This window comes from Lycium barbarum, chromosome 5, assembly GCF_019175385.1.
Source record: "Lycium barbarum isolate Lr01 chromosome 5, ASM1917538v2, whole genome shotgun sequence".
Taxonomy (NCBI): Eukaryota; Viridiplantae; Streptophyta; class Magnoliopsida; order Solanales; family Solanaceae; genus Lycium; species Lycium barbarum.
Window position 1 is genome coordinate 113,165,529 of NC_083341.1, and position 25,946 is coordinate 113,191,474.

Below are 25,946 nucleotides of genomic sequence, written 5' to 3' on the forward strand. Positions count from 1 at the left end.
TATTTATTGCATGATATACCAAAGTACGTTCCAAATAAATCAAGATACTTGCAAACCTTTTTTGATAATATTGTACATGACCCCTTTGTTCAACTTTTTGTAAGTGAAATATGTACTATAACTTTTTTTGTCATATATTTAGCCCTATTTTATTCCTTTACTACTTAGGTTGTCACATTCAATTTGGTAAATATAGTAAAATTTGAGACCCTTTAAAATGCTTAAAAAATTGTGAATAGTAATGATGTCATCTAAAAGAACCAACTATCCATAAATAAAGATAAATAAATAATATAGTACTCCCTCTGTCCAAATTTTTGTAGCACTGTTTGACTAGACACGGAGTTTAACACATTTGTGAGCAGGGAGTTTCAGACTTTTGAAATTTGTGGTCCAAAACAAGTTTTAGATATTAGTGTGATTGTAATTCACTTCATAAAGTTAAAATTGTTTCTAAATGTAAAAAAAGTGACATTCTTTTTTGGACAGACTAAAAAGAAAAGTGTGCCACATAAATTGTACAATAGGGAATAATAACTTTGAAGAGCTCATTTGGTATTGAGAGAGAACTCTGTAAACGATATTTTCACTTTGTAAATTTTAGGATTATAATTATATTTATCCTGATCTTATATCTTAATAATCTTTTATTTTGAAAATATAAATTAGGTATGATATTTTAACATAATTTTGTATAGTAAAGAAAATTAAAATTGGTCCTTCAGAAAATAAAAGCGAGAAGGAACAAAATTATTAGGTACGTCGTCGCATTGAGACATGATTTACTTATTTAAATTTGGTTGATCGTAACATTCTTAGACTAATAGCATAGTTATAATATTATTATGTCGTAAATTATCAATATAATATTCCACTTAGACTTTAAAAAGAGAATGGAAAAGAAATGTCATTTCCTCACATGCATCTTTTGAAAAGAAAAAGAAAGTTTAAATTAAAAAAAAGGAAGCAGTTTTTCATATTTTGTATGATTTAATCAGAATTAGCATATATTAATATCAATTTAAAGTTTCAATTTTTAATTTTTAAAATTTAAAATTGTATCTTTATTTACTAGTAAATTCACCAATTTCTCAACAGATGAATAAATGTAAAATGTATGGTTTGATATTTTTTTCTTGAACCAAATTATATATTATTATTCCCCCCTTTTTTCTTTTTGTAAAAAGTAGTTTATAGTTCATAAAATATGGTTTTTACTAATTTTGCATATATAAATCACCAGTCCTTCTAGAAATGTTTTGTTGAGATTTTGCATTGAATCTTTGTTTTTTCTGGTGCAATAGCTTTTAGTATATTATGGTATCAAAGCTTTTCAAGAATTAATGTATTAGGATCTTTGAAAATAAAAAAACTAAAAAAAAAAAAAAATTTTAAGGTTTATTCAATGTTCCTAATTAAGTGAAGGAAAGAGAAAGGGGTGGAGTGGGGGAGGGGGGGGGGGGGGGGGGGTTCGGAGAAGAGTTAAACGGAGAGATGTAACTGTGTCTACTAAGTGATCGGCTCCTTAATCTATTTTTAATAACTTTTAACCTTTTTAATAATTTTGTAACTTTTGAAGTTTAATTTTGTTATTTATCTTTTCTAACTCTTAAAACATTTTAGTTTAGCTGAACATAGGCTTTTATGGATATCAATAGGCTTTTACGGATATCAATATGATATCTTTTTAAGAAAATGATGCAAAAATTTGTAGTGAAGAATTAAAAGGATCCTTTTACTTATCGAAATCTTAGATAAAAAATAATAGAATTCTCTAAATCACTATGAAGAAGAGGCAAAACACAATGGTCGACTACTCTTGCAGTCAGTTTGGAATTATTTTAAATACTTCCAACTATGTTAGTTTATAATATATCAAATTATCTTTTTTCTAATTAAACTATTGTAAAGTTTTCTATATTGAGTCCGGGCTTCACAAGACCAGTGAAGATTAGAAAAGCAAATGTAGAACTTAAGACAACTCATGTGGCAAGATCATTTTTTTTTTTTGACATGGTAACAACTCATGTGGCAAGATCATTGTGTATGTATTACATCAACATTTTGTGTATGTCTTACGTCAACATTTGTTTTTCACATTCTTTGGTTTGAAATGAAAATAAGACTTCTCATTCTCAATAGCATTTCCGACTCCCTTCAAAATCATTTTTCTGTTTCATTTCGTTAGGCAGTGAACTACGTAAGTTATAACTGACTTTTTCCATTGAAATGTTCTTCAGGCTCCTTAGATTCTCAATATTCTGCCTTTTCTTGAAGAGATTATATTGACTACATAGTAACATAGCATAGTTCCCTAAAAGGTAGCTCAAAACTATTTAAAGCTCGTATATCTTCTACAGTTTACAATTTCAGAATTCCTTGAACCGTGCTTCAATTACTTCTCAAACATTACTACTTCGTTTTTCCAAATATAGAGAACGCAATTACTGTATCACAAGATATGGATAAATATATCTATTACAGATATACCCCCGCATAAAGTATCATTATATCAAAGACATAGTTTAGTGAATAACATCAGAAACTTTGTTCCAGTAAGTTGTTTAGATAGTCAATCAAAGATGTACCCTGCACCATGTATGACAACTGTTAGCCCAGCAACTATATGAGGCACATACATAGAAAATGATCATCAATAGGATCAAAACTAAAAAGTAAGACTGAAACAAACTGGGAAGGTGAATAATTTTACCAAGAGAATACTAGAAACCCAAGGATCTCAGGAACATTGGGAATAATTAGAGGATAGCTCTTTAGTGATTTATCTATCCATATAAGTGACTAAGACATTTTCTTTCCCCCCATCCTCAGCCTGTTTTTTTCCACTTAATTCATGCTTATTATTTGCTACAAATAGTATTGCACAGAGAAAGAGAACGACCAAACTTCTATTATTCCAGCATAGCTTTGAATATTTAGAATACATGTAGTTCTACAATGGGATAGGAACAATAAAAAGTCTTTTTTCAGTTGAAAATAATCTTTGAGAGCGTCAATATAAGCAATTAACATACCAAAGAGCCCTCGGGTGTTCCTCCCCCCTTACATCAATATCATGGTATTTTGGCTTATGTGTATGTTAAACCATAAGTTATGTTACATGGAGAACCTCCTTTTCCATTTCATAGATCACTATCACTTTTAGGACACTGATCAACTCTTAGACGAACGTCTTCTTTTCAAACTAATTACTTATATTATTATTAGTGCAACATCCATTATATTTAATGATTGCATTACATATTGTCATATCTTTGCAAAATAATGTACCGAGTAGTTGTCTTAGTGTCACATCTAAAAATGTGTGAAATCTAAGAAGAACTTCGTAAAATCTTTTCAAAATACACAAATAGAATTGTGATTCATTTGTACTACCTTTTTTTCAATCATTGAAGCCAACTTTTCATTTCAAACTTCAATTTTGTTAACTATTTGTATGAACCAAGATTCAGGAAGAATATAAATGAATTTTGAAAAATTCAGGCACAAGATTATTTTGACATATAATATCAAGGAAATATCATCAAACAATGTTGTCCACCCCCGCCCCAACCAGTTTGAACCAATATAGCCATAATGCATCGCTTTAGAGGTTTCGAAATAAGACCATATGTGTAATTGATACTGAACAACAGTAAAATGATGGCCATGAAAGAGGAATTGTTCGCCAATTGGGAGTGTATCTAACACTTTGTGTGTTTATTTAAATGTAATACAAAAACAATACCACAATAGACATGCACATGGAAGCAAAATGAATGTAATCAAACAAATAGTAATTTAACAAAGTACGAAACGATAAGATACATAGTATATTGTTCAATGATTCTGTCTAGCAGAAGTAATGTATTTTTGGGATTGTTGGGTGATAGATCTTTAAGATAACGAGCATGGCAAAAGCAATGGAATAAACAAATTATTCATCATATTCAGGCATATCGTCAAACAACTCTATTGCATCACAGTTCTTCCTACATAATCTGTCACGCTCCGAACCTGGGCCTGGACGTAACATGGCACCCGGTGCCTGACTGCATGTGACCGAGCGAACCAACTGGCTGGCTGAATCAACATGTGATACCAAAAACATAACTGACTTATAAAATAAAACTAACACATGCTGATTAACTGGAAGTCTGACTGAAATATCATAATGCGGAAATACTTAGACAATCTGAAAGTAGCCAAGATGGCTAAACCCAAACAACTGAACAACTGAGTATAATTGCCAACAAGGCTAACATGACAAATATCTGACTGTCTGGACTGTATCTATGAAGCCTCTAAAAATACTAAATAATATAGCTGTCTAAAAACTAAAATAACTGGATAGCTGACAGCGGCCCGAAGGAATTTGGGGCTTACCAATAGCTGATACGTGCACCCTAAGTAGTTGAGTCGTCAACATGCGATGTAGGCCCCCAAGCAATAAAAAAGGACATCAGCACATTTGAATTGTACTGGTATGTAAAGCAATTGAAGCAATAAAATACTGGAACTGAAACTGATAACTGATAACGGTAAACTGTGATAGCAAATGAAGTAGAGATATGAATACTCCCTGCTCAGTATCTGGATCATCTGTTTTATCTGTGTTTGTATATGTGGGGCCTCGGCCCAATAATAAATGCACGCTATGGCCTCGGCCTAGTAGTGCGTCAGTCAATGGCCTGCGCCAAGTATACGTATACATAAGACTGTGCCCTTGGAAAAATCACATATGTTCAATTATGGTTAATTAAAAAAGACTGAGACCATAACAACAATGAACAATACTGAACTGAAATAGACATGCTGGACTGAACTGAAAACATTGACTGTTTCTGAGCATCCTGAATTTCTAGACCGAGACTCATGTGGTAACAATACATAAGTCTATAAAGATTACGTGCTGAGTTCATGATATTCAAATTGACAACCATGAACGAATTATGTAACCGCAACCCTAGAAGATAACAATTCTACAACATATCATGAAACTAAGGCTAAACTGTATTCTGAGTCAAATTACTGACAAGTATGAAGAATGAGGCGTAGGGAGAATCATGAACATTCCCTAACGTAGATAGTTAGCCTCACATACCTGTAATCGCTCCAATCCAACGAACTAAACTGCTTTTCCGACGTAGAACACCAAAACTCTAGCTTTGAATCACTTGGGAAGGATTTACCTTGGAAATCCTATGTTTTGGTTGAAGAATCATGTTACTAATCATGAATAATTGTTGGAATCACTTAGGAATCGTTAGAACGATCTTACCTTGATGTGGGAGGATGAGGAGAGGAGGAAAACGACTTCTTAGGGCTTTAGAACGAAGTTGTAATGTCTAATAACTGAAATTTCGAGTTAAGTGTTGAATTTATAGCATGGGTCATTTTGGACCTCCTGGCTTGCCGAGCGCGATCTATGGCTTGCCCGTGCCTTACTTTGGGCCTCGCTCGGCGAGCTCCTTTGTCCATTTTACACTTAGACAATTTTCTTGACTTTTTCCCACTTTTGGACCCCTACCTCGCTAAGCGCGGTCCAGGGCAAGCCCTTGCCTCGCTTTGGGGCGAACTCCGCGAGCTCCCCTCTCAATTTTACACCATGTCGACAGCATTTAGTAAAATGGTCATAACTTCTAGCACAGAGCTCTGTTTGGGCTTCACAATATACCGTTGGAAATCTATTTCAAAGGGCTACAACTTTTGTGTTTTATGATTTCTCAAATTCTTAACATATTTTCACTAAATATGGCTGGAAGGCAGACCTATAGAAAACTTAGCCAGTTCTATCGAATCTGAGCACCCCTCTATTAGCCATTTTGAGACGATCATAAATCCTTAATCCAGACTCCGATTGGCCTGATCCTTATATGTTTAGAAAGATATTTCTATGTACTACAAATTTCATTTAGGAATCTTTTTCAAATTCCCAACGAATCAAGGTGTTATGGTTGCCCAAAGTAGACTCCTCAACCACTTTCGCAAAACGTTCAAACCTTCAAATTTCCTCTGAAACTCTAACGATACGAGTCTAACCTTTATTTTAAGATACGGGATGTTACATAATCAGTTAATTAAAGGATCAAAGCCCTAAGAAACCCTAGAAAATCCATTAATAGCAAATTCGGTACCTTTGGTAGTAGTACGCAGTTAAGATCATATGGTTGACACTGTCAACGGCGGCGTCTCATGCTCAATCTCGCCGTTTTCGAAGGAACTCGACATAAACCTCCGACATCTCTGTTAATAGTTTCCTCTAGTAAAGCAGTAGAATTTATATTTCTTCCAATCAATCAGTAAAGCAGTAAAAATTTGTATCTACAGAAAATTATATAATTTTTGAGAAACTGTGTTATTCCAGACATAAACAAATTGTTTGGAATGTAAAACAACATAGAAATGAATGGAAGAAACCACTTGTAGGCAAATGAATGAAATTAAATGTACACGTGGTTTCCTAAAACAGAGTACACGTGCGTATCCGGAAGGAAAAGATGGTCCAAGTTTTTAGTACAATTAACGTTGCTTTTGGTACAGTTAGTGATTGCAGTGTTCGTCCCCCAAAAACTGCCATTTCTATATATTAGTAATTATTCAAAAAATAAGAGCGTGTCAAAAGAACTTTGTTATTAATTGAAAGCGCAAAATATTATATTAAATCTTTAAGGCATGTTTGGAAAGCCACATTGTAATTGGATTTTGGTGTAATTAAGTGTAATTACGCAGTTTTGACAATTTGTCTAACCAGTAATTACTTGGTCAGTATGTAATTGGATGAAACTGAAGGGAGTAATTACATTGTTCAATTCTTTATAGGGAGGTTGAGAATTGCCAGTAATTACAAAGTGTAATAACAAGGTTTAGTTTTATAATTTCTTTCATTTTTTGTTTTATTTTTAATATATATTCTTTTTAATTTACTTTTTATTTATACTTTTCTTATTTCATTTTATCTTTTACTTTGAAAATTCCCTTTTTAATATTTTTAAATATATAAAAAAATACTTTATTTATCTTTCTTTTCCTTATTTCTCATTTTTCAACACTTACTTCATGTGCTTCCATGTGATTTTTCATATTTTTTTTTATTTCTTTTTTAATTTTTCTTAGATATGTTATTATTCTAATTTTTCGAAACTATACCTCCTAACATTAGAAAGAATGAGTTATCTACAGACTTTGCTTATAATGGGTGATAACATAAAGTTGAATTTCGTTGTTAACTAAGGTTATATACAAACTTGGCTTATACTAAATGATGTTATAATTGATAGATTACTATTTATTAAATATTAAAACAATATTATGAAATTATGGTTGCATTTTTTTTTGTCAAACATGTCGGCGATGATGTTATTGCAAAATGTGTGTTCGGTTAGCATTTATATTAATTAATTCAATTAACAAATTATTCAATTAAAAATTATATATCAATTATATTTTATAATATTAGCTCTAAAACTATAATTATTTATTACTACATTCTCAAAAACTAATATGTATCTTGAATACCTAGTAATATATAAAATTTAGTAATATTTCTCATATATATATGTGTGTGAGTGAGTGTGTGTGTGTGTAATATTTGTCAAACATTAATGTTTAGTTGATGATAATTAATTTTTATGTTTACAAATTTAAAAGATGTAACTATGTAATTACACTTGTGCAATCAAATATTATGTTTGTAATTACATTATAGCAAACAACAACATACCCAGTGTGATCCCACAAGTGGGTTCTGGGGAGGGTAGGATGTACGCAGACCTTACCTCTGCCTTTGTGGAATAGAAAGATTGTTTCCGAAAGATTCTCGGCTCAAAGAAAGGAAAAGAGAAGAAAAGAAGAGAAAAGAAAGTGAAAGGAATTGAAAAATACTTCGAAGCAGATACAAAAAGTATAGCAGTAAAATAGCAAGATACCACGTAAATGTTTCAACAAATGTTAATGCAAATCGAAGAGTAAGAAACTACGTGAATACTATATAATATTGCTAATAACAAGAGGCAAAACAAATGCAGCAATAAATAGCAATACACATCGAAGCATAAGAGACTACGAGATAACTGAATCCCACTGCCTACTAACCTTCTACCCTTTCCATACCTTCCTATCTAAGGTCATGTCCAGGGACGGATCTAGGGCCCGCTGAGGGTGTTCACCCGAACACCCTTGGCAAAAAATTATACCGTATATATAAGGTATATTTTCATTTTTTATGTAAATATATTGATTTTGAACACCCTAAAAAACAAGAGAAGAGATTGGTTCAGTGGTTGAGGGTGTTCAAAATTCCCCTTGAGGTTCCAAGTTCAAATCTCAGTCAATACATTTTTATTTTTCGAACCCATCAATGAAAATCCTAGATCCGCATTGGTCATGTCCTCAGTCAGCTGAAGTTGTGCCATGTCTTGTCTAATCATCTCCCCCCCCCCCCCCCCCCCCCCCCAAATTCTTCTTCAGCCTACCTCTACCTCTCTTAACTCCTGCTATTTGCTAACCTCTCGCACCTCCATATTGGTGCATCCTCACTCCTCCTCTTCACATGACCGAACCATTTCAACCTCGCTTCCCTCATCTTATGCGCCACTGATGCCACTCCCACCTTGTCTCGTATAACTTCATTCCTAATCATATCTCTTCGGGTATGCCCACACATCCATCTGAGCATCCACATCTCCGCTACCTTCATCTTCTAAGCGTGAGCGTTCTTTATTGGCCGGCACTCCACCGCATACAACAATGTTGATCTAACCACCGCTCTATAAAAATAACCTTTAAGTCTAGGCGACACATTCTTATCGCACAGCACCTTGGAGGCGAGCCTCCATTTCACCCACCCTACCCCAATACGATATGCGACATCATTGTCAATCTCCCTGTCTCTTTGGATTATGGACCCAAGATATTTGAAGATTCCTCTCTTGGGTATGACTAGATCCTCGATCTTCACTTCCACCACCGGCTCATGTGTTACATCACTGAACTTGCACTCTAGGTACTCTGTTTTACTCCTGCTTAACTTGAAACTTTTGGACTCTAAGGCCTTTCTCCAAACTTCCAACCTATAATTTACTCAACCGTGTGTCTCGTCACTCAATACTATGTCATCCGCGAATAACATACACCACGGAACCTCCCTTTGAATATGTCGTGTTAGTTCGTCTATCATTAAGGCAAATAGGAACGGGCTAAGGATTGATCCCTGGTGTAACCCAATCATGACCGGAAAGGGATCTGAGTCACCTCCCGCTGTCCTAACCCAGGTCTTGGCTTCATAATACTTGTCCTTAATCACCCTAATATAGGTCATAGGTACACCCCTGGACTCCAAACATCTCCAAAGGACCTCCTTAGGGACTTTATCATACGCATCTTCCAAATCAATGAACACCATGTGTAAGTCTCTCTTCTTGTCCCTATATCGTTCCAACAATCTCCTAACAATATGGATAACTTCTGTAGTCAACCTCCCTAGCATGAAACCGAATTGGTTCTCCTAAATAGATCCACCCCTCCTCATTCTCATCTCGATCACACTTTTCCAGACCTTTGTTGACACCCAATTTTCACCGCGTAAGATGTATAGTTTAAATTTTCATATTTCCCGAGTCCAAGACGGAGTAAGGATGCCTTTTACAAAAAAATAATTAAATAAAAATCCCAAAAATCCCAAAAATTGACGTTTTATTATTATTTGCGTAAAATTAACAATTACAAGAAATTACGAGTTATCTGCTTTTACAAATTTGATTTTAAAATATACATTACGTTCCGTCCAGCTCGGAAAAATTGTTAATTTAAAACAACGTATGAACTACGACACTTTTGATCGCATTTTTAAATATTGATCGGAATCATGTCAATAATGGGTTCATTTTGAAGCTCGTATTTTTAAATGACGCGTTATGAATTTTATTTTTATTTTTACGAACTTACATTTTAAGTTTTATACAAATACATCGTTTTATAAAATTGTACATGTTTATTTAAGTTGTGTGCAAGGGACCTTTAAATATTGTTTTAAAACTCAAAGGTTTTTTTAAAAAAACTTGCAAAATATTTTTAAGGGGAGGGAGGGGGGGGGGGGGGTAATATATTACGTAGAGGACCAAAGTTGCAATTGAGCAACTTTGGTCCCCTTCTATTCCCATCAGTGTATCTCTCTGTCTCTAACCTCTAATGGCGATTTCTAGGGTTCTGGTTTCGCGATCTTTGCCATGGCCATTTCATGGCTGCTTTCGGGTAAATTCTTGAGGGGTTTTGTTCCCCTTATCTTCCTAGCCCTAATGGCAGGCTTACTTTTAAGTTTTAATTACGTTTTCATGTTCGATTCAAAATCTTAATTGGGAGTTTACTCTTGTTTTCTCTGTGTCATAGGAGCCATGGATAGGGGCCTTTGAGCTTGCTGTTAACTTGGCACTATGACACACAATGGAGGGAATTAAAGGGGGAAAGCCCAAGGGATCCGAATCGATTAGGGATTTTGGTAATTCTATCCTTTAAATGTACTATGTGAACGTTGTGTTGTACTGATTTTGGCTGCTTGTGTGACTCACAGTACTATCTTAGTATTTCCTATTTTTGCTGAATTTTTATTCGGATTTTTAGGGTGTAATGCACCAAAATTTTGTTTTGTTGTGTGATTTGTACAAAATCTGATAAGGTTATAGTACTATTGGTATGAATTTGTGGAGAAATGGTTTTGTCTTTTATTAAATTTTAATTTGTTTGATTTAGGGTTTGAGAATGAGGGGGAAAATTTGTTGAAATTCAGGTTTTACCTCTTTTGTCCCTAAGTCCTACTCCTATTACTATATATAGAGGGTCTTATGACCATATAAGGATCCGGAATTTTTCTTTCAAAAAACCCTTTGAGTATCAAGAGTTTTAAGAAGTCTTAAATATTCCCCTCCATATACTACACAAATATCTGAAAATATTACTACTATACTATATATAAGAATGCTATAAAAGGTTACACTACTTTTGGAATAGAGATTTATTACACAAAAAAATACAAAAACAAGGTTGTTTTAAAGTTTCTTTGGGTGTAGATATCTTTACAGACTGTTTGGTTACTGTTATGTAGTTTCTAAGCATTCTCAGTCCTATTATGGTTATTTAGTTCATTTTTTCTAAGTTGTTGGATGACCCTCAATGAAGCATGTATCATTTGGTTTGTTTTATAGATGTTTGCCATGTGTCTGTCATCTAAAACTGCCTAGGGTCTTTTAAAATAAGTTCATGTTTTTATATTTATTGATTAGTAATTTAGGTTTAGTCTAAATGATCTTTTGAAGTAACTCTGAAGTGGTCAAGTGATCTTTAAACAATAAATGCCCTTTGAAAAAGGAGTTTAAGCCTTTTACCTTCCCTTGAAGTGGTCTGTTTAAGTGTATTTTTGAAGATTGTGAGGTCTGACACTTGTTTAGACTTATATGACCCTCCATGATCAATTCAGACTTAAAAGACCTTGAAAATCTGAAATATGATGCTTGTCCCTGTATTGTTTACATATATTGAACTAAAAGTTATTTAGGCCTTTGGTTTGCTTGTTTTTTCCATGTCCATGATTGAACCTGTTCCCACTCTTTTAAGACAAAGAGGATTTGCAACAAAAAAAATATATAGTTTTCAAATCCCTAAACCAATAGATCTGTTTGTAAAAGCTTATGAACCTTTAAAAAAAATTCAAAACTCTGATTCCTCTATTCTTCACTAAATGGATGTTAAGATAATAAGAAGAGGATTTGTATGTTTTGTGACTGCTTGGCTTCACTTTTATGCACTCTGTCATTTTTAGATCTTGCTAGGCTCCTAAAAAGTAAAGTCCTTCACTTGTTTGCTCTGTGAATCCTGGAACTGCTGGGCATGGTTTGAAGTTTTCTAAAACTAAAAGTTTTTGTTGCAAAGAAATCAAGACTTAAAAAGCTTATGCTGATTCTTGGAAAGTCTAAATCCTTTTTGGTCCTTTGTGTGTGCTGATCATCTATTCTGAGAAGTATAATAAATAAATAAATCATGGAAGGCAGAAGAGTTGATAGATAAAGGGCCAGGCTAGTTGTTTTGAGTTTTGTAGTGTGTTGTTCATGCTTCTTCTGTAACTTGTCCTTTCATCCAAACTTGTTTTCCATGTGGTTTATCCTAAAACTTACATATTCCATTCCCTTCTTATCTTTTGAACTTCATGTGTTTTGAATGGTTTAAACTGAATCTAAAACTTGGCATGTACCTCATTTGTTTACCATATGGGTATTTGGTCATTTCTATGCATTATCTTTAGTTGCATGCCTACTATAAGCTTGTCAAAGTTGGAATTTATTATGCCCAATGCATTGTTAAAAATCAAAGTTGCCATAAGAAGAGTAAGTGTAGTATGTGTATTGGACTTCATGACTCTGCTTAAGCCCTTTTATGGCTTAAACACATTACACCCTCACTTGTTTGCAGTCTTGATATGTTTGAAAATAGTACTCTAAGTCTAAAAGATAGTTTCATGCCCCTTTCTTCTGTAAACTCACTGATCCTGTTTTGACTACCCTTTATGGCCTATAAAAACTGTGCTTGATCCTGCATTTGTGTTTGGATCTATCTGTTTAATTCTAGGATTGAAACCAAGTTAAACCATCATTTTTAAAATTCTGCAGATGTTCCTATAAGGCTGTTTATAGATTAAAATGATCCTTGAATTATTAATTGAGACCTTTGGGATCAAATGATAGGACTTAAACTAGGATCCAAAAAACCTGGGGAGTAATTGGTGAGCCTGCCCACTGTGTTGTTTGATATTTAGACCTTCTTGAGTCAAAACTGGTATAAAGAGGACCCTAGATCTTAAGCTAGTCTCTATGACTTTTAGGTAAATGAAGAATGGGCTAAAAAATGGCTTTTTGGTATTGGCTTAGCTTCTTATTGACTAAAAATGAACTCTTGATCAAACAATTCATTGCCTTATCTCTCTAAACTACTGATTTTCTTTTAAAGCTAAGAACATGGACCATGAGCATGATGATTGTTGCCCCTATCTTGTTCCTTTCCCCCTCCATCTCTTGGTTCTGTATTTCTTTGCTTCACTATTCTTCCACTGTTGCTCCTACTTGTTTTGTCACCTTGAAACTTGCCCTGCTCCCCTTGAGTGTGCTATGCTGTTTTGAGCATTGACATTTGATATGCCTTGCACCATCAGTCTTATAATTTCTAAAACTATTTGGTTCATTTGTTTCTGTGACTAGTTGAGCTGTTCTATAACCTTCCTGCGTTATATGCATTGAAAATTGACATTAAGTTGCATTATTATAGAACTCTTTGCTTTCTTGATTTGCTTTGGCTTGTAACTGGAACTTGACCTTAAAATTGGGTTAATTTTTTTTTTTAGGGGGGGGGGGGGGGAGGGATATGGTGTTTAGAGTTGAGGTTAATTGAATATTACAATGTATATCAAGTGCATGTGGAGGGTATGCCCTTCAAAGGGTTTTGCTCCTCATGTTTTAGTAGTATACTAGTGGTATATCATGTATACACAGCTTTGACACTTCTGAAAATTTTAAGAGGGAAAAATGGTTTGGGCTTCGGGTCAGCCATTAACGTCTCTATGCTTGACTTAATGTTACTACTATTTTTGGGTCTATTTTTTTTTACTTAGGCCACTGAATTTACCCACTGTTATCAGTCATAATAAATGGGCTTGGCCCAATAATGTTGTGATTCATTTTTGGCTATGTAATAATTATTCTACATTTTAATTCTTAGTTAGTTCAATTTATGAATGTATACTAATATTGAGTATACTCGTTTGCATCCTTGTCCACCCCAAGCCCGTTAGTGGGCCCCCACAGGTCCACTAACGTATCTAGGTCGAGTCGAACAAATCCATAGCAAAATGGAGCATACGTATGGACTTAGGGACCAACTTGCATAAATCTTTTGTATTTGTGCCTTTAAATTCAATATGTTAGAACCCTTATATGATTGTCATACAATTTAAAGTTGCTAAAATTGATTTTTAAAATCCAACTCGTGTGAAAAAAGAAAAAAAAAATGGAGCAAGAAACTATTTTGGACTCGGAACGCTGGACTTAGGAAAATTATTGGACTAAATTGACATTATTGGAACTTTGAGACTGAACTGCATGGGACCGTTTTTGGACCATTTTAAACTTGCAGACTGATTTTTGATATTAAGGACTTATGCAAACATGTATAAAAAATAGGATTGAAATTTTGGTTAGACAAAGAATATAATTGATAGATTAATAGCACAGCATAATTAATTACGGTGTATATATATATATATATTATGATAAAACTATTTTCATAACTTAAAATTCCATTTTTCAAAAAATATATTTTTTGGTGGACTTGCGTGGAGTCTTACCTAGGCTAAGAGCCTTCAGGTATTAGCATAGGTGTTCAAGTCCGACACCCATGCTCAATTTTGAGCGGAACTATACTTCGACGATTTATTAAAAAATGAACTTTTGCATGTAAATGACACCCTTTTATTGCGAAATCCTAGACTTAAACAATTTTTGTCCAAAACGATTTATAATCATAAGGTAAACTATTAGAACCCGTAGGTAAACCACAATTGAACGGATCCTTAATACCGGGGTGCCTGACACCTTCCCCGGGGGATCACCAGAACCCTTACCCAGACTTTGGTAGATTAGGATTCTTTTAAATATTTTAAATGAACCCAGTTTCGAACTGGTTTTTCTAATTTCCTAAAAATTAGGTGGCGACTCTAAAATATATCCTTTAGAGCACCATTAAGTGGTTGGCGGGTTTTTTCCAACTTTCCCGTTACGATTCACAATCATACTTCCCCGGGACACCTCCCTCCTTTCATGAGGTATGTGCGAGTCAGTTAAACTTAGAATTTCCCAATGCCCTCTACAACCTTCATAGTGTGGCTTAGTAGCTTGATACCCTTATAGTTATTGCAGTTCTGAATATCACCCTTGTTCTTATACAACGGAACCAAGGTGTTTCACCTCCACTCCTTTGGCATTTTTGTCATCCTAAATATAACATTAAACATCCTAGTCAGTCACTCCATACCTGCCTCGCCCGAGTTCTTCCAAAAATCCACTGGGATCTCATATGGCCCTATCGCCCTTCCTCTTCTCATCTTCCGAATAACACCCTTGACTTATGAAGTCTTAATGCACCTACAGTACCCAAAATCTCTACAACTCTCGGCATGCTCTAACTCCCCCATCATGATATCCCTGTCCTCTTCTTCATTCAAGAGCTTGTGGAAATATGCCTGCGATCTCCGTCTAATGTGCGCCTCTTCTACTAACACTTCGTTATTCTCGTCCTTAATGCATTTCACTAGGTCCAAGTCACGGGCCTTCCTTTCTCTTGCCTTGGCCAGCCTATACAACTTCCTATCCCCGCCTTTGCACTCGAACTCTGCATACAATTGCTCAAAAGCTTCTGTCCTAACATATTTTTATAATTGTTAGGCTATATAATTATTACTACTATATTAGTAATTACATCAATTCAAATACGAAGTGGCTTTTCAAGTTGACCCTTTACTTTTAAAGTACTTTTTTTAAGAGAATAAAAAAAGGTGAGAAATGTGGCTTGTCTAATTCCAGGCTCGAATATAAGCGTGGATCGTGTCGCTATATTATTGGGCACGATGAAGGCTTGAGTGACGGCATGACTCGTGACGTGAAAAATATGTCGTGTCGAAATAAAAGAAGCATTGCCTATGTCAACTCATTCCACTGTTTGAGCACATCAAGTAAACATTTTCTTGAAGCTTGTGATGATAATTTCATCGACTCCATTCTTCTTCTTTAGTCTTGAGTTATACATTTTGTTATGATTGATGAGAAAAAATGACAACTTAAAGCCCACAAAAAAAATGGAAGGAGAAAAAATGACAACACTTATGTTTATTTTATTTATGTTAGTGATGTTCTAATTTAGAATATAAGATACGGGAGTATTTAAATTATTGTATATTGCTAAAAAAGGTTTTTAGGATAATTAATTAAATTTGTGTGAAAGGGAGTTAAACACAAGTTAATTGTATTCGATCACAAACTCTTTTTTTAGTAGCTAAACCGAGAAAGTTATGTAACATGCAAGAATTTAAATAGCATAAAATGAAGAGACAAGTACTGGAGAAAACTGAGAAAACTGATAAGAAGCTTGTGATATTCAGAACTCAAGAATAGAGTTAGGGTTTCAAGTGTGAGAGATGAAATGGCCTGTTCCTTTTCCAAGAAGATATATTTATTTAAACACATGTCCTGATTTTTTCAATTTGAAACAAGTGAAATGACTAGCCTATAATGTGAGATGGGGGTTGTTGGGAGTGCGCTCCAGCTGTAAAAAGGAGATGAATCCGGGGAAGGGAGGCCTGGTGGCAACAACTTTATTTTTTCATTGACTCCGGAGCGTCATATGTCCTGCTAGGATAGAGTTGGTCCAATGTATCTCTGAGATGACGTTACGAAGGTATTCCCAAATTGCGTCTTAGACCTTCCTTTATTAGCCCGGATTAGTACGAGCCAACTCCTCGACGTGTTATCTTCTGAACGGTCTACCTATCACCCCAGATTTCACCCCATACAATTATAATATTTTGAACCACAATAACTTGGTTGTACATGTTATTTTCTCAACCTTATTAATGACAAGATTTTGGAGGAGTCTGACAATATGTAGCTGTTAATTATAGATTATGTGATCAAATAGGACTGAACAGATTCAATATCGTTGGGTTAGGAAACAACGAAAATGAAGTGATAGGGGATCATGACATTTTTGTTAGGTAGGTTAAAATTCACTGATTGATGTAATTAGCTTATTTCTAAAAGAATAATTTTTGTGATAAAAAATTCTATCTCAACAACTAGCAGGTTATTGGGTTATTCAAATAAGTTCGAGAGTTTAAACTTAAAGAGTCAAGGGGAAATGCTTCCCCTATTGAAAGTTCTTTATTTCCAAAGATCAAATTTAAAATCCCTTTTTAATGGTGAAAAAATTCATTCATCACACAATATTGTGGGCAACGGATCTTGTTATTTTCCTATGTTCAAAGCAGTAATTCAAAAAGGTAGAAGTTAGAATAGAAATGAATCGAGTCCACAAAATTTAATATATATCCTTAATGAATTTAATTTCCTCAGATATTTGGATTATTAATTATGTCCACTCTCCTAAAATAGAACCCAAAACTATTATTTAAAATTGACACTTCAAATTATAGAATTTCATCGAACTCAAAACGACGGAGCAGATCACAGTGGAAGCATACATTTGTTTTTTGAATTAATGCAAAAATGAGGGCACAAAGGTTTGCAGATTATCGGTGTGTTGAAAACTGAGGCCAAGCTTCTGAATTGATAACCATCGCGTTGAAGTTCAAATGGTACGACGATGCATGTTCGGAACAAACTGTGATTGTTTGGAAATGGTGCTTCTTCAAAACAAGCTGAGTCTGTTTGAAAAAATTGAGAGAATAGTTGATCCAAAAAGATTATCAATCAAATCATTTGACCAAAGCTAAAGCAAAGCCAAAACCTTTGAAGTCGAAGTCGAGCAGCGATAACGACTTGAGACTTGCTTTCTTCTCAACCCTTAAGATCAACTAGAAAAAGTGTTATTCTATCCAATTACAATAGCTTTCCTTTATTTAATCAATGAGCCACAAAATTTGCTTATAAGAACCTTGTTCAAATTTTATTTCTCTTCCTTTTTTGAGAGCGGATCTCCTCCGGTAGGGGTTTTGTCCAGTTCGTCCAATACGCCACCAGATTTCTTACACGTGTCTCACTTAAAAATCAAGGGTCAAGATTTGTCTTGTTAAACTATTATTCTAACCATGGTTTATATCTTCTCTTTCCTCCATTTTCTCTTTCTTCTTCTCTATTTTCCTCATACGTGTGAGTTTGTGCTTGCCCAAATTAATCCTGCTTTTCTAACTTTATATTTTTGTAGAACTTCACCCATTCTTCCTTTACTTAATCCTTAAACCCTTCCCCACACATCCCTTTTCTCCTCTCCATGGGAAAATTTTGAGCTTTGTTCTTATGTGTTCATTTTTCCATATTCCTACAATGAATTAGTTTAAGTAGTAAGTTTTAGAAATTTTACCCATGGATTGAGTACAGAACTAGTTGGCTTCACATTGTAGAAAAAGTTTAACACCCTAAATTTTGATTCGAGTGAAGTAATTTCCATGGGTAGAAATGAAGAAGTATTGTTAGAAAACACTAATGCTATAGCTTTTGATGTTCTAAAATTACTTCAGTTACTCAATTTGATCTTGCAATTTCACCTCCTTACATAACTAAAGTTTTAACGGACAGGCCTGTAAAGTGACATTGGAGATGGAGGAAAGAGAAGATATAAACCATAATAGTTTAACCAGACAAATCTTGACCATTGCCTTTTAAGTGAGACACATGTAAGGAATCTGGTTGTGTACCGGATGAACCGTACGAAACCTCCACTAGAGGGGATCCGCGCTCTCTTTTCCATTCAGACACCAAATACAAAACCCAACAGATCTTACAACATGTTCCTTAAGAGAGATGTTTACCCCTTAAAAAGGTGAAAATTGAATTTATACGCAGTTAAAGGATACATGATGTAATCTGCTGATAAAGTAATGAAATAAGCAATAACAAGTAAAGATTCATGAAAAGAAAAGAGATAGCCTTGAACAACTAATTGGTCCGGTTTGGAGCCTTTTTTGTCTCGAACCCGAGCCAATCTTAAGAGGATTTGAATAGCTTTTTCGGTTACAGATCTAAGAGTGTGAAATATGTGTATAAAAACGAGAATCTGATGCCCTAATGAGAGGATTCACCTCTGTATTTATAATATAAGAGTTAGAGTTATACATGATAACTAAATCATTAGATTTATACATGATAACTAAATCTATTAATGAGATAATGATCCAGATGATATAGGGCGCCTCAACGGATGATGGTGTGACGGGCGGCGAGAAATCCATCGCAGGTCAGATTTCCCGCGTTTGTGTCAACTAGTCCCTCCTGTATATGATCCCTCGGGTTTTACTCTATCCAACTGGTTGAACCCCACCCGACGTCACATCTCAAAGCCAACTCATATCTTGCTCTGACCTTCCGTCAACGGACCAAAACATTTTACCCCGTTCTATACCGTATACATATAGTCCCTCCATTTCCCAGTGGAAAGCATTGACACCGGGGAATGGATTTGAACCAAAAATGAAACCAAACCATGGTGGCAACACCGAAGGTCCAGCTCTACCTTCCAAAAAGACATTCTCCAGTCCTGCACTCTACACGATGTTGATCGCATATTATTACACCACTGAAGCGATTAACCTTGGAAATTGTGTGACATCAAGACTTCCAACCTTTCAACTTCCAATCCTTTGTGTATAAAAGGTAAGTATTTTATTCTCATCAGCCATGCACTTATTTACTTTACACAACAAAAACGCTAAAGAGAAAACCTACATCAGAGCTTTTGAAAATCCCTTTCAACAATGTCTTTTATTCCGCTACTAATCCTACATCGCCATCTTCTCCTTCACCACAATCCCCAATGGCTGCTTCTAGTTTCCAAAGAAGAACTCGAGTTCCCTGCCGCTGATATTCTCTCCGCTGGCTTCATGTACCAAAATGATTGCAAGGTTTCAAAGAATCTTGAATCCGTAGCGAGCTTTGAATCGTTCGTTGATGCTACCACTATCCCCAAGGTTCGGGATGACTGTAACTTGGACTCTGATATCGACGTTGTACCAGTTGTCTATGGGACAAAAATCAACCATCATGCCGTAGGTTACTCCCTGGTTCACACATATCCTTTTGCAATTGGTTATTTTTTCCCCGTTCCTAAGGTAATAGAGAATTTTTGTCGCCGTTATCTAATTTGTGTGGGGAAAATGGCTCCGCAAGTTTGGAGATTGGTGTATTGTATCAATCTTTTGGCCAACATAGCCGAAGTCTCTTTTACCCTTGATCATTTGATTCATATCTACGTTCCACGAGTTATCTGAGGTGGCTTAGTGCATCTGTACCCTCGTGGAGCACGAGGTCTCATTGACCTAGAGTATGACTATGATAGAGGCTGGCTACACTGATTTGTTATGATTCGGATGAACCAACTCCATCTTTCTCTATCCGAGCCTTTTCCGGAAACGTGGAATCTCACTCCGATTTTGGTCGAACTGGAGCTTATAATCAGAATTTTTTATTGGGTCGTCACTTTGGTAGACGCTTCTCATGACCTGACCCACTCTTGGAGAAGTATCTTCTCCGAATGGTAGAGAGGGAAGAATTATAGTAAGTTTTTTACCTTCACGTTTACTCTTATTTTCAACCGGTTTATGCATTAAGCTGGGATCCTTATTTTTAGGGCTTCCTACGGAGAGACTTTCCTCGAAGCAAAAAAGTACTAAGGATGATACTACCGAAGATACTGTTCCTCAAAGCAAGAAACTAAAGCAAAGAAATGTCTCGACCATTCTGGTTGCCTCTACCAGAATTGGCTCTCGGATCAGATCTCGTCGCCTGCTTTCAGAGGCTAGGAAAGGAGTTTCTTGCGGGAACTAAGTTCCCGTGATTATCCTTGATGATGACGAGTTGCCAGCCGAGGTTAATGTCGCTATGCCAAACTGTCCCGGTGGTAACTCGGCTATTCCAAAGTATGAACCTAAAGCCACTGAGCCAAAGTATGAATCTGTCAAAGCGCCAGAGGTCACGAACCGAAGTTCTTAACATTCGAGTCACCGGATTGATTTTTTCCCTTTTTTGTTTAAGACCATATGTTTGGCCATGTTTTGTGCGGTTACTATAATCGAGATAGTTGCATATCTTTCAATATATTATGTAAACCTAATAGGACCCTTTTGGATTACAAATGCTCTTATTCGCTTTCAGTTTCACCCGAACCGAATTAGGTCTTTTTGCGCATGAATTTTTTCTTTTGTACAAATTTCTATTGGAATAACAAGAAGTGGAATGTAGAACCTTCTTTTGTAAGTTTTGAAATAGGTGGGAAAACAAAATGTCTTTTCACATCACGTCCGTTTGACTTCAGACACGTGTGGCTTCCCGATTGGACGTCCCTTCGATTCTCTGATCAATGCGTTTTTCCAGAATTACTCCTCGCCTATAAATAGTCCCATTCCCTTCATATTTTACCATTTACCGCACTTTCTTAGTCCCGCTCTTCACTCTTGCCTCCTTTTTACCTTTCATCTGAGACGTTCAACTCTCATCGGAATCTTCAAATTTTCACCGGAATCCTTCAAATCTTCATCAATTTCCTCAAATATTCATAAACTTCTCCAAATCTTCATCGAAAATCTTCAAAGATTCACAAATTTCTTCAAATCTTCACAAATTTCTTCAAATCTTCATACATTATCTTCAAATATTCAAAAAGGACAATGAAATCTTGATCCTCTCCTAAAAATGCCTCACCGACTACTTCTCCTCCCCCGGCGACCAACCTCGGCACTAGCCCCTAGGTCAGTTCTCGAACCGATTCCCTTCGAACCTGAGCCATAAGACATTCTGCCCGTTCACTTCTATTTCAATACCGAGTTTACCGTCCAGGCGGCCGTGAAAAATTCCGGCAGAGGGTTCGATATCTTAAGATACCTTTCTTCGATCAAGGCGACGGACCTACCGCGAGTTTGAACTGAATGCGGTTGGTCAGACCATATTTCAGAGATCGTCATTTCGGGTCAAGACGATAATATCACCACCTTTGTGGAGGGATACTCGAGTTTTTACACTTACCTTTTCACGTTCAAACTTGACCCCCCGATCGATCAGGTCATTTTCGAAATGTGTCGAACATATAATGTGCGCTGTGCACAAATCGTCCTGAATGTTTGGAGGATTGTAACTTGCCTTCGCTTTTTGGTGAACAATGTCGTTGCGGAATTCATTCTCCTTCATTTGATTCGACTATATTGCCCACGTGTCTTCCATAGAGGGGTCGTAAAGCTTTCCAAGCGAGGAAAGCACCCTATCTTCTCCAACGTCGATAAAAATAGAGACCGTGGTTGGGTAGAGCGTTTTATCAGGGTCATTAATGCAGAGATTATCCCAGAGGGATCCAAGCCATTTCTTGAGAAGTGGAACGATACTCGTAAGCATCGTAGAACTTTAATCTCTCAGCGTGCTTTTAACTGTATCAAATTCTCTTTTTATTTCAGTCGTTGCATGGTCCCGGATGAAATAGATAACTTTCACAGTTGGGTGGAGGGCATTATATGCCAGTACCCGCATTAATTGTGCCCGTGGAAGGAGCTATCCGATTAAAAGTGGATAGCAAAAAATCATAGTACATGGATTTCTTCTGCCCTATATTCTTCCCTTCATTTATCCCCTTCTCTATTATTAGCATTTTTCTTAAGCTTGGGGAAGGGTTCCATAACCTAAAAGCCCGAATCTACCGATAGTCCTATCGCGCCAGCTTTAGAGTTTGACCTATCAGGGTCAGCATGGCTTATTATCGAGGCAGAGAAGAAGAAAAAGAGAATTAAGTCCTCCAAGCCCTCGAAGTCATCTTCGGTGAGCTGAAAAAAGAAGAAAAACTCCAATAGGTGACGGCGGTGCCTCAGGAGTGCGGGGTAAACTAAGGGACTTTCCTAATGATAATATCATAATAGAGAGAGTCACTCCCGGCTTCGCCACAGCTGCTGCCACCATGACAGTACCCAATCCGATCGAAGGCATGACCAAAAATCGTTCAGTACCCACCGTTGATGTTGTTCACTCACCGGCCCCGCTGAAGGTTGTCTTGCCTGAGGTGGAGACTGTAGTGGTTGGGAATGATACGTCCCCGGCTGTAGAACTTGCGGCTAAGAGGGCCAGGCAAGCGGAGTCAACTTCCTCTCCACCTTCTGCTCATTCCTTTAGGCAGGAAAGTTTTGATCACATATTTCTCGAGACAGAGGTTACTTCCACGTCCGCTGTGATGGTGGATGCCTCCGAGTTTGGCCACCTCATCATTTCGCAAACATCGAGCGAGTTTTCCCGATCCCCCAGCGTATTTGAAACTGGCCGCGGTCGAAGCTCGTGGATATCTTCTCGGCCCCGAGTGTTGGCCCAAAGAGAACGAGGTCAGTCACCATTACCATTCCCGAGGACACCAATTTTTTGTCTCGGCCTGTCAGGGTAGCCAGCTATCTCCACCCCCTTGTGTCGGAATCCGACAAAGAGAAAATGAGGTGAGTCTCCTGGAAGTGTCTCCTCAACGAGAGCATGCATGCTGCAAACTGGGTAAACATCCCATGCTTTGGGAGAAGTTTCATTTATTTCAAGTAACTCACTGTATGCTGATTTTTCACTTTTTTACAATCTATCATGTTCGAGAACGAGGGTTTTGTTCGAGCCATGCGAGAGATGGATGATCTGCGGGGCCAGTTGGATGGCCAGGGCTGAGAAACCGAGAAGTTCAAGCTTCTCCTGTAGCAAAAAGAAGACCAGCTGCGTCAGTTCGGTGACCCTTTGACCTTCAAAACTGAGCTTCTCGAAACAAAAGAGGAAAACCTCGGGGTAAAGAACGATCTCGCGGACATGGCCGAGAAAAATAACCTCCTAGGATGCCTCCTCCTCCGCCAAGCAGTTCGAGGAATACGGGGAAACCATCGCCCAGCTAAGGCAAGAGATAGACTCCCTCAAGGTCGAGGCCGTTAACCACAGGGACCGATATTCCCGGATTGAGGCGGAGAGGGCTTCTAAGAAAGTGGTCTTGAGGGTTGCCCAAGAAAAGGCAGACAATCGGGCTAAAGCCCTCGAAGATCTCAGGGGTGAGTTTGAAACTTCGTTCCAAGCCCGTAACACTTGAGCTAAAGGGATGCCGAGCTATCGGCCCAACTGGAGCTAGCCCTGTCCAAAAGGAACCGTGCCCGTGATGATATTGAAGCGGCAAAGGCTCGATCTGTAGTAAAGGTTGAGCATAAGAAATGGAAACCTCGGAGGGCTACCTTGGAAGAGGCTCGAGGTGTAATTGAGGATATTGTTACCAAAATCGAGGAGGCGAGGGTCGTAGAGAATACCACTCTGAAAGTTCTCCTCGAGGACAGCTCGAAAGATGAACCCAAAGGCTTCGGCTCTGATGGCTTGGATTCCTCTTTGGAGGATTAGATAGGCTTAGGCTTGTATTTTCTTTTGCATTTTGTAAATTTATCAAGGTCGGTCTTTGGCCTTCTGTTTATATGGAAATTTTGATTCGACTTTACTTCGTCGGCTGTTGCTCCCAAATGCACACGCAAGTATACGTGGGCGTACAAGTAATATAGACCTTTTAAGTCCTGATATCGATCCCACAGGGACTTAGGGTTTACTGTTAAGCTAATCCAAATTCGAACGAAACTATTCAAGAAAGTAACAAGAATGATGATTTTGTGTAAACTAACTAAAACTTAAAATAAATAATCTGTGAGAGGTGCTTTTGTGACTGAGCGTATTTTGAAAAAAATGTAAGATTTATCAGATGATGGAGAGTTCCAGGGTTATGGCTTTCGACAATCCAGTTGATCTTCCGATAATTCTACCTATCTTATTCCTAAGTTACTAGTTGACAGGTTAATTGTAACTTTATGATATTCTTTCGAACTACTCACAAGCCTGTAGATGTTACTATAACACCTATATCTCTATGGTCGTCAGAGGTAACAAGAACGCATTTAATTCTCCGTATTCAACTAAGTAGGGCTAAAAGGTGTATCTCTATCCTCAGTAGCGAAACGATTAAAAATAGAACAAACTCTATTTATTCTTATTACGTACGTAAATTCCCTTTCTCAAGTTCAATTCATGTACCACAGATAGCGTCTAACTATTGGCCAGATAATCAAAAAATTAAGCACAAGAATACATAAGCAACCCAAACATATGGAAATTTCATAGATACAAATTGTCATTAAACCAACTTTCAAGTCTTACGCCACAACCCTAGAAACTAAGAGATTAGCTATTCATGATTCGATCACAGATAAAAGAATTCATGATTAGCCAAGGGTTTATGAAGATAAAAGTAAAAACGGGGAAGAAAAGGGTTAATGACGGCTTCCAAGTGTCTCAAAGTATCCAAGCATACCATGCTTAACCCTTCAAATAAGTATTTATAGTCTAGGGAATTAATAACTACAAAATAGGAAAAAATCCTAATTAAAATCGGACAAGTTAAACCATTCCAGTGCTGGCCGCGCATCGCGGGTCCGGCACGAGACCTTCAGTGAAATTTGGATGTTGATTGTGTCAGGTCCGCGATGCCTATGCAGCGCAGGACTCCTTGTTTCCGCAACTCAACCTTCACGTTGCGAGGCTGGCACGTATGCTTCCTTCAGTTCAATTTTTTTCTTTTAGTTCATCACTTGTGGTCTTTCACTCGTCACCTCATGTAATCATCATATGCTTTGAAGAGAAGATTTCACATGGTACTTTTATCAATCTGATTTATTTCGTACCTTTCGTTCAATAAGAAAATGGGTCAAATTCTACAGGATCAAACCTATGGGACTTAAGGAATGTCAACCACTTTTAGCTCGGTTTTCTATCGTTTGTCTTCATCATACCTATACACATGAAATATACGGCATAAGCTCAAATACGACGATTTCATCATAGATTAAGCGATAAACGTCATAAGAATAGGATGTAAAATGACACGAAACATAGATATTTGTGCCAAATATCACCACCCCCTCCCCCCCACTTAGATTTTGCTCACCCTCGAGCCAACACCAAACTAAATTTCTAGCTCAGCTCATTCAAACAGGTCTGCAATGGGATTCGGCTAGTATGACTATCTCAAAAGAAAGATTTCAAAACCAAAATAATGAGCCAAGTTACGAAAGTCATGCCAAAGATTTAAAACCCTCATGTTTAGCACCAGTGACCACCTTCCTGAAAAAGACGTCACTTTTAAACAATTGACCCAACGACACC

General features: G+C 36.7%; 1 long non-coding RNA gene across 3 annotated transcripts; it reads right to left on the minus strand.

Moving 5' to 3' along the window:
* Positions 1-2,324: 2,324 nt before the first annotated feature.
* On the minus strand, positions 2,325-6,383 carry LOC132641164 (uncharacterized). 3 transcript variants are annotated; one of them, XR_009582736.1, is made up of 3 exons: positions 6,138-6,383; positions 4,387-4,691; positions 2,325-2,589 (listed from the first exon to the last, which is right to left on the minus strand). It is a non-coding gene; the product is annotated as an uncharacterized LOC132641164 (long non-coding RNA). The 3 variants fall into 3 exon arrangements; XR_009582737.1 differs by lacking the exon at positions 2,325-2,589 and adding an exon at positions 2,598-4,083; XR_009582735.1 differs by lacking the exon at positions 2,325-2,589 and having other exon boundaries at positions 4,232-4,691.
* Between the last annotated feature and the right edge of the window lie 19,563 nt (positions 6,384-25,946).